Consider the following 4977-nt stretch of genomic DNA (forward strand, 5'->3'; position numbering starts at 1 on the left):
TCTCGCACCCAAAGCGAGAATCATACCACGACCCCAACGAGCCACAGTAGATCATGGTTTTACCCCTTCTTTCTCAGATGAATGCCATTGACCCAATTGCAGAAAATGAAATACAAATTCCAATTGAACAGGGATCGTCCAGGAGCCGGGACCCCTTGCACCATACTATGAGACCAATGAGCTGCACTAGCTTGATTTTACTCGTTGTTTATCTGATGAATGCCATTGACCCAATTGCAAAGGCTGAAGTGAGAATTAGTATTCAAGAGGACAAAGATTAGTATACTTTGCCAACCCGAAAGGGCTCGTCCGGGAGTCGGACCCGGGACCTCTCGCACCCGAAGCGAGAATCATTCCACTAGACCAACGAGCCACAGTACCTCAAATTTTTGCCCACTGATTGTCAGATGGAAGCCATTGACCCAATTGCAAAGGCTGAAGTGAGAATTACGATTGAAGAGGGCTCGCCTGGGAGGGGTGACCTTAAATTTATTTTTACAGTATATGACGGCTAACCCATATAACAGTACATGTAAAAGACTTCAAACATTGAATTTTAGCAGGAGAGTATTATCATCGCTTTCGATGACATGTCATGCTTTCCTTGCTCCAGTGATATTATTGAGTGGAAAAAGGCCAGTTTGACATTAAAACAGCTCGCAGCTCACAACCTTGAGAATGTCATTGAGAGGCCCCTGTTTGACTGCGGCGCCTCTCTTTAAGACTCACTTCATCACGCCGAACATCATTGTTCACTAGGTGTAGGAGAAGGGAAAAAAACGGTCTTAAAGCTGCTCAACTGACTTTCAGGGGGAAACAAATCACATCTGTTTTGCATGTTAATTTATTCATCCGACTTCCCTTTGGAAAGTTAGTAATAAAAGCCTGGCGATCGATGATAATGGCATTTGTGCTTGTGTTTGTCATCTTCTCAAAAGCAACGGTGGTGGAGTTGCTTCAGATTTATTTTTATACTACCGCTGTAAGTGGCGTGTAAATTATCCTAACTGTCCATGTGGCGCTTCATCTTTGTAAGGCGCAACTATTAGAGCCCATCCATTAATGCCCACAGTCCTGCCAATCAATGCTTGAATAAAAATTTGCTCCACTTGTAACACTTTACGTAATCCTCAACGAGGCTGACTCTATATTTTGTTGTTTTTGTTTGTATAATGCAACCGGAATAGCTAAAAAACCAAAGAATCAATATCACTTAGGTTTAGGTTTGCTTTGGCCTGCACTCGGGCTAGTGCTTCACATTGCAGCATACAAATAAGCTTATAGATGCATGCTGTGTTGTAATTACATTGAGTTTTAAAAACTAAACAACAACTAATTTTGTGTTTTGGCACCTAAAGCCATGATGCATACTACGTTTTTTTTTTTAGCTTTATTTATCCATCATAAGAGGTACATCTATTTACTCTGCGCCATTGACGGCGATATGCTGGCAATGATCATTCGATCCAAATTACACAAAGGGTAAAAAAAAAGATACATTAATACAGTAGTAGTAGTAGTAATTCACATGGATTTCAGTTTGTATTGCGCATAAAAAAAGGTTTACACACCCCTGTTTAAATGCCAGGTTTTTGTGATATAAAATAATGAGGCCAAGATGAAAAAATGGAAAACTATTTCCAACTAAGAGGTGGTATCTTTTATGTAATTCTTTTTAAGTTGTAAATATGAAGTTTTCATTAGCCGTATTAATCTTAAAATTTGTTTTTTGACAGCTCTTTTAATTTTTGTCATAGTCTAGACTTCATAATTGTATTGACGTGTCATTTCCTCAGCCACTGCGCAACGCCATCAAGTTGGGAGCTGTCATACAGTCTGATTCAGTTTTGCAGTCGGTCGCAAGACATGCTGGGATCCAACGCCGGATTTAGGCTGAAAAAGTACGAAAGCTGTACCGCATACAAACAGGAAGGATTGTCTCAGGAGTGATTTGTTCGAGGATTCAAGGTAATGATTATATTTTTCATACCATGCATGCATTTCGAAACATTGTGAAAAAAATCACTGGGAGAAATTCACCGCTATGGCATTGGCATCATTCTTCGACATATTTACGTAAAATAAATGCTAACTGCCCATTTGTTACTCTTTTAATAAAGAATGGAGACTGTTTTACGTTCATATCTATAAAGAATTTGGGGATTTAAGCATTTATTCACAAGAATTTTTACCGGAAAAGCTCTGTTTACATATGGTGGCCGTCACATTGCCTAACAGACTAACATCGTACCTTGACATATTTATGTAAAAATAAATGCTAACTGCACAGGTTTTTTTTTGCTTTTACCAAGAATGGAGACTGTTTTACGTCCATATCTAAAAAGAATTCGGGGATTTAAGCATTATTTCACAAGAATTTTCACCTGAAAAGCTCTGTTTACATATGGTGGCGGCCACATTGACTAACAGACTAGCATCGTATTTCGACATATTTAGGTCAAATAAATTCTAACTGCATGGTTTTATGCTTTTAACCAAGAATCGAGACTGTTTTACGTGCATCTCTATAAAGAATTTGGGGATTTAAGCATTTATTCACAAGCAATTTCAACGAAAAAAACTCTTTGTCTGTGATTCCACTCGTCAGCTTTGACGCCAACACCAACAATGCAGGCCCCCTCTTAATCGTCCCCACGGCCCGTGTCTCGTCAATATCATTATGAAGTCTATGGTCTTAGTCTTTTGGACGATAATACTTATGAAGGAATCTGACCATTTAGCCAGATTGCCAGAATCAAGCCAGCCGAACCGCCGGAACCGCACCAACGCAATTCCAACGACCCGGGCAGGCGGAAAGTCCGACGACCCGGCCAAAAGGCCAAACCCTGCGCCTTCACCTTTGTCTTAACCCCTTGTACTGACTCCATTTTACAAGCTGGAAAAAGGCTTCGAAACACAAGTTGACAATTTATTCCAAGTCGGCAGCAATCATAAAGCACAGAGAGACCCAGGCGAGGAGGCAAACTGGATCCAGGGTCACCATATCACAAGTCAACAAATGATTCTTGAGAAAAATGACAAAGATTAGTTAAACATTCAGTCTTTTAAAGGCTCTGGTGAGGGAAGCTGTGGTCCGGAAGATGGGTGTTGTTTAGGCTAATCTCCTGTTGCAGATTGGGCTGTATAATTCGTGCGTCACAGTTGCTGAGTCACCATTACTGAGGCAACAGGAGTTGGAGGTTTTGTCCATCTCGGCGCCACTGAGTGTTCAAGTCACAAACTTAGTCTTTTGTGTTTTCAGTTGGATATCAGGCGTTATCCGCCATTTCTTGTGGTAAGACGGGATGTCTCATCATTGTTCCATTGGTGTTCCCTCTGAAGAGCTTATGGCGTCTTTTTGTCTACTTCGTTTGACAGACAAAGGCTGACAAGCCAATCTACTTCACCAGGTCAAACTTTAACTGGCAGGATGTAGTTCTCCCTCCATCTGGTTGCCTGTCTGGGTGGAGCTTGGGTGGAGCCCTTTCGTCGGTGTTACCTTCTTGATTTTTGTCTCCTCCAGATATTAAAGACTGTGCTGACGCTGCATTCACATCCGGGCTCTTTTGTCCGCCTTCTCACATAATTTATACTCCGAATATAGTCTATTTGTTTTCCTAAACTGTGATTAAATACATTTTTATTAGAGTTTGTAGGAATAATACAGTCAAACGTTAAATACGAGAAAAGATACTACTTTGATTGATTTTCTTAAGTGTGTTAGGGTAAAACAAACAGTCAAACAGTAAATACAGCAAAAGATACTATTCTAGAGCTCAAACGAATACTCGAGCAACTTGAGTAACTCGAGTTTAAAAACTGATCCGAGTAATTTTATTCACCTCGAGTAATCGTTTAATTTTGACAGCTCTATGCATCACATTTTGCCCGGACTACTTTTAATGCGGTACAACGCGCTGATTTCACGTGCGTAGAGAAGGAAGCAATTAAAAAAAAAAACCCAAAAAAAAAAAAAACTTACTGCAGCCGACAGCCGCTCCAAACGACGCCAACGTTGCTAAAATCTAGCCCGCATGATGCTACTGTGGTAGCAGGTAGCGTCTGATGCGTCTCATAGAGATTACATGTATGTTGAACTAGATGCGAAATGACAGATGATTCAGCGGCGTTAGTAAACAGCCGCCATCTTAAAACAGTAGACTTCTAAGCGCTAATAAATAAGATTAACGTTAGTGTCACTCGCTCACGTAACGTTAGCCCTGCGGAGGGCTAGGTTTCGATTAATTATGACCACTGTCGATGCGTGGCTAACGTGTCTTACATACAGGCTTTATTTAATCAGTGAAAACATAGCGTTGTAGGTGTAAAATTAAAACTTAATAAAGCTAACTTCGCTCAATAGTCATTGCTGGATAATACACCAAGTAGCACTGGTCCCTAATGTGCTCCAATTCAGCAGGTGTCATACATTTATTTTGAACACTGTAAAAACTCAAAATCCTACCAGGACTTACAGTTTAGACTAACTTAAAACTTAACTAGAACTTAAAAATAGCTTGACACAAATAGAAATTCAATTGAAACACGTGGGAAAAACACCTAACTTTTAAGTGACGTGTGTTATCAAGCGTAATGGCATTTTTAGGTAAGATATATATATATATATATATAAATTAGGGCTGTCAAAATTATCGCGTTAACGCGCGGTAATTAATTTTTTTAATTAATCACATTAAAATATTTGACGCAATTAACGCACATGTCCCGCTCAGAAAGTATTCTGCCTTTTGGTAAGTTTTACAGCAAGGCTTTTTATGCTGTCCAACAGCGAACTCTTGTGGTCGCTTTGCGACATGGTTTATTGTTTTCTTACCAGTTCATTATGGCTGCACGACGTCTCGGGCTGATAATGTTGTGCTTATATGATCCTTGGATTTGTCCGTAAGTATGGTTGTTGTAAAGAATGTACATATTATGTTAGTAAGCGAAATGTTATATTTTTTGTATGAGACGCTT

The 4977-nt window shown here is 39.8% G+C and overlaps 1 non-coding gene across 1 annotated transcript; it reads right to left on the reverse strand.

Annotated features, from left to right (window-relative positions):
* Nucleotides 1-301: 301 nt before the first annotated feature.
* Nucleotides 302-373, reverse strand: trnap-cgg (transfer RNA proline (anticodon CGG)). Its single transcript has one exon. It is a non-coding gene; the product is annotated as a tRNA-Pro (tRNA).
* Nucleotides 374-4977: the final 4604 nt, after the last annotated feature.

The sequence above is a fragment of the Corythoichthys intestinalis genome, chromosome 7 (genome assembly GCF_030265065.1).
Source record: "Corythoichthys intestinalis isolate RoL2023-P3 chromosome 7, ASM3026506v1, whole genome shotgun sequence".
NCBI lineage: Eukaryota > Metazoa > Chordata > Actinopteri > Syngnathiformes > Syngnathidae > Corythoichthys > Corythoichthys intestinalis.